This window comes from Ursus americanus, chromosome 21, assembly GCF_024610735.1.
Source record: "Ursus americanus isolate L20-20 chromosome 21, mUrsAme1.1.p, whole genome shotgun sequence".
Taxonomy (NCBI): Eukaryota; Metazoa; Chordata; class Mammalia; order Carnivora; family Ursidae; genus Ursus; species Ursus americanus.
Window position 1 is genome coordinate 717,827 of NC_142147.1, and position 13,293 is coordinate 731,119.

Genomic DNA, 13,293 nt, shown 5'->3' on the forward strand with positions numbered 1-13,293 from the left:
GAATTCAGCAGGCACACTCCTGCCTCCGGGCCTTTGCACTGGCTGGCTGTGCGCTCTGCCTGCAGTGCTCTTCCCGGGCTATCCCCCTCAGGGCATGTTGCTGGCCGCCTTGAGGGCTTTGTCGAATGGCCGCTCCTGACCACCATTAGACACCGCCACCCACCTGGCACCTGGCACCTGGCATCTTAGGTCGCATTCTCTCCCTGTTGATCCTCTGGGCCAGCACAGAGGAAGGCCAGGCATAGACCTAGCCTGCGGTTAGCCCTCCGCACCCAGCCAGAGCCCTTCCTTTCCTTCCTCCTCTGGTTTGCTGGGTGGCCTCCCGTTAGGTGGGCAGTGATCTGTGTGTGTCCCCCTCACAGGCCCAGCACGCAGTAATGGACGGTGGAGAGTGAAGGATGGAGCACGGACCCTGTGGGCGGACGAGTTCTCTTCAGAGCGGGGGAGTGGGGAGTGGCCGTGGAGCAGGACCGGGCCTCTGCTCTCCTGTCCAGATCGTGGGCCGGTGGGGCAGGTGTGGGCCATCTGTGCCCTCGGCCTGCTTGGAGGGAGGCCAGACTGCCTGCCGGAGGCTCTGGCAGGGACTGTCCCTGGCACTCCCTCCTCCAAGGTGGGGAGTTGGCGGGGAGCCCCTTCCATCTCCGGGCTCTGAGGCCCCAGGCCTGGGGAGCAGCCCCTCGGGGCCACCATCCTGCCTCTGAGGTTAAGGACCCTAAACATGGGTGAGGCAGCCCTCTGAATGCTTTGGGTTTCTGCCTCCTGGGACTACTGTAGGGGGTAGAAGGGGGCAGGTGGCTGAGCCCCCCTGGTTAACCTCAGGCAATCTAACCAGGGGCGAGGGACATGGCCGTGTGAGATCCCTTCCTCTCTCTCTGCTTGCCCTCCCTCCCTCCACGTTGCTCTTGGCCATTTGTCTCCCAGCCAACAATCTCAGGGGCCAGGGGGTTTCCCAGGGGGAGGGTAAGCTATAGTCCAGACACGGGGAGCCCCAGGTGCAGGGAAGGGCCCATGGGAATGGGTGTGGTCTCCAGGCTGGTGAACAAGCCTTCCTGTCCCTCCCCCACCCCAGGGGCAGGGAGGGGGCGACCCTCCTCCTGAGTTCCAGTCCTAGCTTGAGGCCCTGCCATGTTGCTCTCTTCACCAACCTCAGTTTCCCCTTGTGTCCCAGGGAGGTGGTTGGGTTCCACGAGCATGGAGGTCTTGTCTGGGGCTGGTCCACCCCTGGCCGAAGGGCCAGTTCACTCTCGTTCCTAAAGGGGACAGGCCCCTCCAGGAGAGCCCTCTCGTTTTCCTGTGGGCTTGGGGCATCCTACCCTTCGGACCCTCTGTCTCTGCGCCCCATGTCTGCAGCTCTGATCCCCCACTCTGGGTTGCTCCCCTTTCCACAACTCTGCAGCCTCCTTAGGGCAGGACCCGTGGAGTTTGGTCACCACAGGCTGCACCTTGGGGGAGGGGCAGAACCCTCCTCAACCCACGACCCACGACCAGGGCCCCTCCCATGCCCTGCTCCCAGTCAGGACCCCTCTGGGGGTGCGTCCTCTGCCTCCGGGGCCAACACAATGCCCTTGGCCTTCTGGTCTGTGACCAGGGGCAGAAGACTCCACGGAGCCCACTCGGACGCCTGACCTGAAGATGTCGTTCCAGCAGCGAAGTGTGCGGGAGCTTGTTCTGGGGGGACAGCCCAGGTCACAGGGGTCACTGCCACATCTACACCGCCTGCAGCCCGCCAGGGGCTCCTGTGCAGCACAGATCCATTTTGCCAGGGAGGGTCAGTTCGGGTCTCATGCCAAACAACTGCCTGGCGTGAACACAGCCCCTGGGGCTGCACCGAGGGGCAGCTGCCCACCTGGGGCTCAGGCAGCCGCGGAGGAGGGGGGCCTGGACGGAAGGTGGACAAAGAGGGGAGGGGAGGAATGCCGGGGGTCTGGAGGTGCTGAGGGAAGGGGGTGACCGGACCCCAGGTGTTGTCCTGGGCAGGGGGCAAGGCCTGTGGTCACCCATGTGGAGACGCCTGGGGGGCTGCTGTGCATGACGACAGTGACGTGCTCCTGGAGACCCAGGCGCCGTTCTGGCCCCACATGTGGCGGTCTCTCTGGGCCCCTCCCCTTAGAGGCAAGAACAGGGAGTCTGGACGAGGCCCACGTGACAGGCCAGTGCAGGTGGGGCTGGCAGCCCAGGCCAACCCTTCAGTCATGGAGCCTGGGCTGGAGGTCAGGAGAGAGGCTGACCCCTGTGACCCCCATTCCATCTTTGCAGTTCCCACGCTCCAGGCTCTGGGCTTTAGTGCTGAGAAGGTCCCGGTGGGGCTGCCCTCCCAGGGGAGTCAGAAAGCACCAATAAACCCTAACATGGAACATGGTGAAATAGCATATAGGGAGTCCTCAAGGAGCCGGGCAAAGGTTGGCAGGTGGGTGCAGTTTGGGGGCTCCTGGAGGCCCGACTAGCCCCTGCGGCCTGGACAGGGCAGTGGGGTCCTGCGGGGGGCTTCCCATCCCCTGAATGGTTGCAGGTGTCAGAAGGGATGGTGACGGGGGTGGTGCCTGGGGCGTGGGGCCTGGAGGAGAGGAGCGAGGGTGGGCGAGGCCGGGCTGGCCTGGGGAGGACAGGGTGTCACGGCCCGGCCCAGGCCGCGCCTGCCCTCTGGCGGCCACGGGACACACTGCAGGTGGAGGCCGTCAGGTTTGGAGGGCCTTGTCTTTGTGAAGAAGCCCAGTGACAATCCCCCAAACACACACCGAGTAGTCGTTCCCAAACTGTTGTTAAAGTCTTGGATGCTGAAAAACTACAGACGGGTGGTCACAGACAGCAGACAGAAGAGAGGCTGGGGGTGGGGGCAGAGGCGTCCCGCGGGCTCTCGGGCCTGGTCTCCCTCAAGGGCTGTCCCGGGGCTCCAAGCCCCCAGCCGCTGGGGCCACGGTCCCGTCCTGCCCTGCATCTCTGATACGACCTGCAGATTCCGGCCAGCGAGTGGCCCCAGATCCCCCGGACTCAGTTCCTGTGTCCTTTATGTAAGAATCAGCCCTAAGTCCTGGGTGGGGGTGGGTGTCCTCGCGGCTCCTACCACCCCTCTGACACCAGCAGGGGGCAGTGTGGCTCTAGGGATGCCCTGGCAGAGGCCACAGGGAGAGCGGGCCAGTCCTCCCACTTCTGGCCCAGAGGTCATCCCAGCTCTGTGCTCAGGCACCAGGCCGACGCGGTGATGGGTCTTTCTCACCCCCACCCTGGACACACCTGTCCCTCCCCCAGGCTGCTCCAGAAATGGAGCCCCATGGTGACCCTGCATGCCCACACCCCTCCCAGGGCAAAGGGACCCCAGCATGGAGTCCTCGGCCTTCTTGCTCTCCTAGGAGGGATGAGGGAATGCTGGCCTTAGGGTCACGCCGATTCCTGCCATGTCCACCCCAGAGACAGCCCTGGGCTGCCGACCCCTCACCCACCCCTGGCTGGGCCGGGAGCAGCTTGACTGAGGTTTTCCTGGTGTTGGCTGTCGGTGGCCTGGACTCCGCCCTGTGGCTGGCCCGGATGTGCTGTGGGCGGCCAGGCCAGCAAGGGCTATGGGGCCTGGCCTCTGACAAGGGGCACTGTGGTCGGCTGAGCCAGGCCACCCGCCACAGCCCCAAGCTCCTGAGGTCAGCCCAGGAGTGCTCGAGAACCCAGGGTTCAGGGGAACACGCTGGGGGGCACACAGGCCAGAGAACAGAGGTCACTGGGCTCAGATGGTCAAGTTTTAAAGGAATTTGTAAGCTGTCTGCAGGAAGCCGGTTTTGACGGAAAAACTCACTCCAGTAAAAACCCTCACCGAGACAGGCCCAGGGGCCCACGCTCCCCAAGATGCAAGGGCAGGTGTGTAGCCCCCAGTCCAGCTCATTCAGTCTCAGGGTGCTGAGGACCCAGGCGAGGGGACGGTGTGGGCAGCTGCCCTCTGAGCCAGGAAGGCGTGGAAGGCGTGGAAGGCTGGGAGGCAAGCCAGGCCAGAGACGCGTGGTGAGCGTGTTGGGGGGCCAGGCGGTGTGAGAGGCCTCTCAGGGCAGGTGCACCAGGCTGGGCCTCTTTCACCAGTGTCTTCACCCCAGCTGACCTGGCTGGCAGTCTGTGCCCGGTGAGCACTGCCAGTAATTGGCCTGGTTTTGGCACATGAAGTGGGGAGCAGAGGGAACATTCTCAAGGAGGGACCAGGAGGGTGTACCCATCGGGGTCTCGTGAGCCTGAGGTTAAGCCCCCTTTCTTCAGAGTGGCCTCGGTGAGTCTGTTTCCTGGCCAGTTCGCGGGGGCCCTGAGTGTGGCTGGGGCACACACACCCGCCCTGGGTGCAGGCCCCAGGCTGGGGAGGGTCCCCGACTGGAAGGAGCTGGAGGGATGAGCTCCAGGCAAATGAGGACACCAAGTGGCTGGTCCTTCCCAGCCTGGGAGGCAGGGAGGCCAGGGTTGTCCCCTGGGCCCTGTGGGCTGCCTGCGGGGTCACCCGTCCCCTCGTCTGTCAGCCTTTTGTCCACGTGGCCCGGAGAAGCTGCCCCCAGAGCTGCGTGCTGGGCCCTCCTCAGTTCGAGTGGGGGAGGGGAGGACGGGGAGGGGTCCCTGAGCCAGCCCAGTCCGCACTGCCCCCGAGGTCCCCAGCCCACTGCACTCAGCCAGCGCTGGCGTCTTTGGATCGATATCGAGTGGACTGGTGACCAATGTGGGAGAGGATGAATCACAGTAGTGATCGTTCAGGTGAACCGCTGCCGGAACAGGACCCTGCCGTCCCCTTGCACATTTCATCTCGCGCTTCATTCTGGGGCCACTGGTGCTGGGGGCTCTGCGGGCGGTGCGGCCGTTGGGGCTTGGCCGATGGGCGGGGTCTCTGTGTGGCCTGCGGTGTTTCCCACAGCAGTGACGGGCCCACAAGACAGATACGGGGCCACGGCCCTTCCCGTCAGAACTTCTCCTGCAGACGGATGGACTCGGGGCAGAAGGGCCAGGTTGGTGCAAGAGGGGGTGCCCGGCACAAGACCCTCCAGCACACCCAGGATTGCAGGCTGCTGGGCAGGAGGCCCGGGCCACACCGAGCAGCCCCCAGGGAGTGGCCTCCCTGCCTCCTTGGGGGAATCGGTGCGTTTCAGCCATTCTCCTTGCTGCTGCTCCCTGCTTTCTCCCAAACATGGGGAGCCCGTGTGCGTCTGTGCAGGACCCCCGTCTCCTCTCTCTCGGAGGCTCCGCTGGATGTCCGCGCTTGCCCAATGCTGTCAGTTCAGGCTGAGCGCGGGCAGGTCTGAGCCCCACCTTCCACTCTCTCCGACCCACCGGTTCCTCCCCTGTACTTTGCATTCCAGCTGCTGAGCTGGAAACCCCGGAACGCTCCAGACTCCTACTCCTCCAGCTGCCACACTCAGCAACCCTGTCAGTCTGCTGCCCTCTCAAGTCCTTTAGCCCTTCTGGACCCTAATGTGACCCTGCCCCAGGCTCTGCCGGCTCTGAACTGGGCACCCAGCTTACTCCCAGCACCTTCCTCGGTTCCAGAAAGGCCCCCGGTTTCATTTCAGGCCACCACTTCTGCCCCACTGCAGGTGTCTTGCCCTCCCCAGCCAAGGAGGCACGTGGCCAGCCAGGGTCTAGCACCTCGTCCCCCTGAGTGAGGTTCAGAGCACAGGACCATACCCAGACCCAGTTCGTCTTAAGTTGCATGAGTGACCACACCTGACAGGCCTGACTCAAGGCGCGTAAGGAGGGGACTTCCGGATGCGGGTTATGACGTGGCAGAAGTGCCCGCCCAGTCTCCTGTGACCTTCGGGCTGATGGTCTAAACGGGAGTGGACGGCCTGTTGGCAGACCTGTCTTCACCTGGAGGCTGACCCTGCCCTTGGCCTCTCCCTAGCCAGGGGTTCCGTCCCTGCCTGGAACGAAGTCATGGGTGGTGGCCCAAGGTCTGCGGCTGTTGAGAGAAGCAAGATTCAGAATTCTCTAGAGAGCTTGTCCCACCAATTGCTCCAACAAGATAAACCGAACTAAGGGGCCCGGAGAGACGATGCCTGTGCTGAGCCCTGGGCACGGTAGGTAGGGTGCTGAGGGTCCGGCTTGGCTCCTCTGTGCACAGCAGTGGGGCTGACTCGCTGACCCCAGTGCAGGTGAGCTGAGCGGGACAGGGCCAAGCCGCGCGCCGTCCAGCGTAGGTCTCTACCCAAAGAGGAGCGTCTTCCTCTGGAGGTCCAGGCCGTGGGGAGGACACACAAACCAGAGCTGCTGGGTGTTTCCGTCGTGCACACACACCGTGATGTCAAGGACAAAGAAAACCTTCACCGCACCAGAAAAAAAGCCCCATGAACTTGGAAGACATGAAGGTGCCAGAGGCAGAGGAGTAGTGAGGCGGCTTCCTGGACCCAGGCAGCCCGTCGTGTAAGAGTGAGGACAAAACACTCAGATGGGTGAGGGTGAAGCAGGCTGACCAGTCGGAGACGCTTACAAAACAACGGTCGCAGAACACTATTCGTTACAAGGAAATCCGCTGAGCCAAGAAATTGAGAGAATGTCACTAAATTTACCCACTGACTGTAAAAACAAAGCCTATTAACTTTTGTTTCTAAAACAAAACAAGAAGGAAACTCTAGAGAAGCGTATCAGGATCGTAGCGGGGCGGGGAGGAACACAGGCACCGGCCACGGGGGCCACAGACCGTAGAACTGTAAACTCAACTTGGAAAAAGAACTGTAAGCATGATAGCACGCTCTCGAAAATTTAAGGGTACTCAACAGAAATTCAACATGCGTGTATGTGTGTATGTATTTATTATTTTAAGTCATCTCCACGCCCAACGTGGGGCTCGAACTCATGACCCTGACATCGAGAGTGGCACGCTCCACCAGCCGAGCCAGCCAGGTGCCCCACAAATTTAATTTATAATTTCCAAATAAGCAATGAGAAAAAAATAGAGAAGGTCATCAATACAACAAAAAAGAAGGCAAAACAAACAAAAAATCCATAAGGGGGTAGGCAGAAAATGCAAACTAAGACTGCAGAAAGAGCTGCAGATACATCAACCATCAGAACAAACGGACTAAATTCAGTAGCTAAATGGCGGGTTATCCGCTGGGTTTACAGACGTGGGCTCTGCTGCTCTTAGGAAACATATGCAGAACCACACGGACAGCAAAGACAGGCCCAACGGGGGAAGAGCAAGATTTCTCAGAAAAAGAAAATTCAAGGAAAAAGCATGAATAGAGATAGAAATGCTAACAATTCACCAAAAATACAGAATAATCATGAATAAATGGGCCAAAGAACATGGCGTTGAGACACACTAAGGAAAGACGCACGAGGCCCCACGTGGAGATTTAATGGGCCGCATCCTGGGGGACGAGGGTGACCCCCAGGTGATCCCGAGGCGACCACACTGGCACGTTTTCAATCACTTGGCCACGGAGGGGGCACAAACGCGCCTTGGGTTTCTAAGAGCTGGGCCCACAGGGCTGTGCGCTGGGGACGCCGGCAGAGCACGAACGTGGAGGACACACGGCTCCCAAGTAACTCATGGATTAAGAGATTAAGTCGAAGTGGAAACGACCACGGTTTGGTACCAGAAGTGCCACGTAGCAGAGTGTGATGACCCCCAGGGGCGCCTAAGCACCGGGATGCCTTTGCAGGAACAGGCGATGGCAGCCGGCCGGGGGCAGGACAAGAGGGTGATGGCGGACAGGAACAGTCCAAAGAAACCACGGTGAGGACGAGCGACCAGAAGGACAAGCTAAACAGACGAACTCTGGCCACATCAACAAGGAGACGCACGGTGCTGTGAGGGACAGGGCAGGACAAGCTGCAGGGTGTCCGAGAAGACCACCGATCCGAAAGCCGGACGGCAGGTAAGTCTCACAGAAGACAGCGAATCACCTGGACTCTTGAAGAAGTCACACTTGTGGACAAACCAGTCGCTGTCAAGGGGATCAAATCGGCGATTAAAGACGCGCCCCCCAGCCCCGTGTCCGAGAAGACCACAGGCCCAGCAAGTCTCGGACCGATTTTATCACCCTTCAAAATTCTGCATAAAATGCAGGCCCAAATTAGGATTCACAAGTGTTCAGATGTTTGAAAGGCACCCTTGCCGCATCACGTGGCACGCTGTGGGGGTCTCGGATGGCACCGTGAGCAACGCACAGACTCGCGAGTCGAGTCCAGAAAGACCTCAGCCAGCTTCCTGTCCATTCAGGCGACTGCAAGAAAGTGGCAACAAGAAGATTTCTCACATTCCGGAGGGTGGGAGCCCAAGGTGTAGGCTCCAGCACATTCCGCGTCTGGTGAGGGCTTCCTGGCTCACAGGGGGTCTCCTGGCCGTGTCCCCACGGCGGGAGGGGCAAGGGTGCTCTTTGGGGTTTCCTTTAAGGGTACGAATCCCACCGCAAAGCTCCACCTCATGACCTCACCACCTCCCACAGCCCCACCTGCTTATACCGTCACGCTGGGGGCTTGGTTTCAACATGGGAATCGGGGGGGGGGCACATTTAAATCTGTAACATCTGCCAAATCAGTTTACAACCAACATAAAAAAAAAAACCACCTTGTTTTTCAAAGCTTTTGGATTTTGGAATTGTAGATAAGCCGTGGTGCTCGACGCTCACATTAGAGAATAACTCGGGCTCCTGCTGCCATCTGCACGCTGTGCCCACGCAGGCCTTACCCGTGTCGGGACACCGTCATCAGGGCCCAAGGTAACAGTCGAAGACGGACGGGACGTCCAGTTTGATAGAGAGGAAACCCTCCCAAAGAAGCTGAGTGCGTGTTCCGGAGCATGTCAGTAACACAGGAGCTGATCTGCGCCAGGCGCCCACCGGCGCTCCCCTGCGGACCTGGACGGGGGCTCTGGGGCACCACCCCTTCCCTGGTTTTCACTCCACCGGATGTTTCGGTGGTGCAGTGAGAGGAGTGGGGAGGCAAAGGAGGAGAGGTGACTTGCTAGCGTGTTGTCAGGTGTTGATGACCACGGAAGAACTGAGCAGGGGCTGTAGGACGGAAACCCAAACACGACAGAGAGTCACTCAAGATTCCAACAGACCCAAGACAGGGCCTGTGAGCAACACTCTCTAGAGACGGGCGCAAGTGTTACTGAGAGGACTACAAAATGGGAAGCAGCCCGAAAACACGCAGGGCCGGGCCGTGTTTGTGGACCAGAGGGCGCACAGTATGAAGACGGCAAATGTCACCAAATTAGCTTATAAATTCCACCACCTCACATAACACCTCCAGAAGACTTTTTAAAAAAAGATTTTATTTATTTGGGGACAGCTGGGTGACTCAGTCGGTGAAGCATCTGCCTTCGGCTCAGGTCATGATCTCAGGGTCCTGGGATCGAGCCCCATGTCGGGCTCCCTGCTCAGTGGGGAGTCTGCTTCTCCCTCTCCTTCTGTCTCTGTCTCCCTTTCTCAAATAAGACGGAAACACCAGCCATTCCATACGGGGAAAATCAGGGCCTTTCACACCATGCGTGAAAATAAACTTCCAATGAACTAGGAGCTTATGCGAACAAAGCAAAGCTTTGCAACTTTAGACGAAGATACAGGAAAATGTATTTATGAACTTGGAGTAGGAAAGAATTTTTTAGATAAGAAAAACAAACCATAAAAAAGATAAATGCATTTAAACACATTAAAGTTTAAAAACTCTTCCATTCAATAGATACCATTAAACAAAATAAAAGGCAAGCTAAATACCAATGCATAATCAAGAAAATCACCAACCAGATAGAAAACGGGCGAAGAACACGAACAGGGAATCCACAGAACAAAACCACAAGGGGCAAGTGTTTTCAAAATATTCCACCCAAGCAGCCACCAGGGGATGCAAATGAAAATAAAGAGATCCGATTTCACACCCCGCACCGTGGCAAAGATGAGAAGTCTGTCCGTCCGTGCTGCCTGGAGGTGAGACACGGTGTCTTGTCTGCTGGAGGCAGTCAGCACGGCACGGCCTTTTAGGGAAGAGGCTTGTGCCAATGACCACATGATCCACGAAGGTGACACGTGGAGCAGGCAGGCCTCTGCGTGGCGACTCAGAGCTTGGGTCCGCGAGCACAGCAAGGTGCAGAGAGGCATGAAGTCGGCGGCCGATCTGTGTCGGCTCTGAAACGACATGGCAGGAGCACCGGCCAGGGCCCCACTCAGGTCCTGGGGGGAAGGGGCTGCTGTTGTTACTTTCTGAACAGGACAGGAGGTCAGTCCGGCATGAGGCCCAGACCTGGTGGCTGGGGTGGACAAGGCACCGGCCAGTCTTCTTCCGTTCTCAATGTTTAAAATGATTTAAAAAATGTTCTTGATCCAGTGTGAATGGATTTCACCGATTTGGGGTGGGAGAAGCCGGGGTCCACGTGCAGGCTGCTTAGGAGGACGGGGTCCCAGGCTGGAGCCTCGTGCCACCTGCTGATGGCTCCCAGCACGCCCCTCAGCGATCTGATCCTGCTCTGGCCCTCACTGGACACCGGCGGCCCGGGGGCAGCTGACACCTGGCAGGTGGCTTCAGGGCCCAGATCCGTGTGGTGTGTAGACGTGTGTGTGCACGCACGTCTGTGTCTGCGCGTCCATGCAGGCACGCACATCTGCTCGGGTGTGTATGTCTGTATGTCCGTATGCACGCAGCGTGCACATCCATCCGGCTCGTGCAGTGTGACATCGTCTTCTAACTAAGTGGCTCTTCCCCGTTGAGGCAGGTGCTAACGGGAGTGTCACAGACACGGTACGGATGCGGCTGCTGGTTGTTGCTGCTGTTCCAATGGTTTTATTGCGTGCTGGTGGGGAGAGGGCTGCCAGGCTGGATGAAGCCGACGGACGGCTTAACGGCCTGTAGCGGCTACAGAGTAATGGAACGGCTGTGTGTCTACGAGCAGACGGTTAGCGGATGACGTGCGCTGCATGCCGATGACAGATACTGCCTAGGTGGGCATGGCTCCCGCTTGGGAGGGCCTCAGGGGGCCAGGGCCACCACGTGAAGGAGTGTGCAGACGCCCAGTCCACACATAGCTAGGTCACACCCAGAAGTGGGCACGCAAGCCCACAGATAGAGTTGTCCGTACATACATGTGCACAGGGACGCCCAGGCCCACATGCATGCGCTCACCCCCTTACACGCACGTGTGCAGGGCACCTGCGTGCACACTTCACACACCCGCGGGAAACTCCATGCGCCAGCAGATGCAGACGGATCTAGCCTTTGGGGAGGGCCGACACCGGCTGGCCACCTGGCCCAGCTCCACACTGAAGGGCTGCATGGTCTCAGGGGAGACCAGGTCAGGTGGGAGCTGCCCTCCTGGTATCTGCTCTGTGCTCTGCCATGGTCGCACTGCAGGAAGGGCTCTACCCCTGAAATGCGGCCCGGGCCCCCAGGCCTCCCGCCATCCTGAGCTCCTGTTCCTGCACCCCAGGTTCTGGAGCTGGACCCCTGAATGAAGGACCTAGAAGACCCACCCATTAGGGGTTGAGGGCCAAGCAGGAAACCCCTTTGCCAAACCTGTGGCCTGAGCCAGGCACAAGGAGGGACCTTCAGGAATGTGATTTCCACCAAATCCTTCTGACCTCATGTGTGGGTGCCCTTGTCCCTGTCTTCCTGATGAAACAGGCTCGGAGAGGCATGCAGGCTGGCGTACGCGTGTCGGTGCTGCCCTCGGGCCCTGGCCGCCCACCGGGTTGTTTTCCCCATGGAAATGTCGCCAGCCAGGGACCCAGAAGAGGGACAGAAAGCACGACTGCTGGGAGGTGTTGGAAGGGGAGCGTGGGAATTGGAAATTAGGACCTCCTGTCCTGGCGGAGTGATAGTGTCTGCAGGGACGAGCCGGCCGGCTTCCCCCATGCGCTGCTGGAGACCTCTTCCCCAACCCCCTCTATTCCTGTGCCAGACCCGCTTCCCACATCTTGCATTTCTCACGGGCACGGTGACGCGGGTGTGGAGGGGCCGAGTCCTCAGGACGCTGGCCGGGAGAGAAGACTGCACAGAGGCTGCGGGACAGGGTCCGGGGGCACCTCCGACAGCCCCTTTCTTCCTCTTAGAACGTCAGCGGACGGGAGACTGGTGGACGGACATAGGCAGTAAGGACAACGCTGGAACAGCTACCCCTTCCTGAACGCCAGACACACTCGTCCGCTCAGGCTGGAGGTCGGGAGCCGGCCAGGACTCGTGGCCCAGGCTCACAGTGTCCCAGGGCTGGTCCCTTCTGGAGGCTTCAGGGGATGAGCCGTCTCCTTGTCTTCCCCAGCTTCTCGAGGCACCCACAGCCCCTCTCTCCATCGTCCAGGCCAGCAGCGGCCAGTCGAGTGTCACCTCGTCCCTCTAACTCTGGCTCCCCTGGCCACTGTCCATGGTCAGGGCCCTGCGGTGACCCTCGTCCCTCTGGCTCTGGCTCCCCTGGCCACTGTCCATGGTCAGGGCCCTGCGGTGACCCTTGTTCCTCTGGCTCTGGCTCCCCAGCCACTGTCCATGGTCAGGGCCCTGTGGTGACCCTCGTCCCTCTGGCTCTGGCCCCCCGGTCACTGTCCAGTCAGGGCCCTGCAGTGACCCTTGTCCCTCTGGCTCTGGCTCCCCAGCCACTGTCCACGGTCAGGGCCCTGCGGTGACCCTCATCCCTCTGGCTGTGGCTCCCCGGCCACTGTCCACGGTCAGGGCCCTGCGGTGACCCTCGTCCCTCTGGCTCTGGCCCCCCGGCCACTGTCCACGGTCAGGGCCCTGCGGTGACCCTCGTCCCTCTGGCTCTGGCCCCCCAGGGACGGCCCTGCTGCTGAAGCTCCAGGGTGCCCACCAGGGGTGCGGAAACCCAGCCAACGCCCTTCTCCTTGGCACGCCCTGTGCTGGCCTCCCAACCCCCTGCTGTCAAAGCACATCCCGGCTCCTGGCTGCCCAGCTCCTTACGCAGGTCCCGGCGACACACAGGGGCATCCCAGGGGCCCCGCCTCCTGACCGGGCTGCCTGGCCTTCCTGACCAGACCACCGTCCCCGTGCCCTCGGTCACACGTCTGTTGGCGGCCCCACTGTTCAGCTGGTTTGTCATCTGACCTCACTCCTTAGACACGGTGTGGCTTGTACCCAGACTCCCTCTTCCTGGGACCCTGGATGGTCGCCCACCACACGGCCCCGTTTGCTGGGCACACCCCCGGGGGTACCGTCTGGAAGCCTGGCGGCAGGAACACGGCCAGTGGGGACCTGAGTGGGGCCGCCGCCCTCCTCTCCCTCCTACTCAGGGAGTGCACCCCCCCGACCTCGCAGCACAGGGTCCATGGCCGTCGCCCTGGCCTGTGCTCGTCCACCTACTCACGTCCGTGCCTTCACTGCGATCCTTCCCCAGGGACGTGT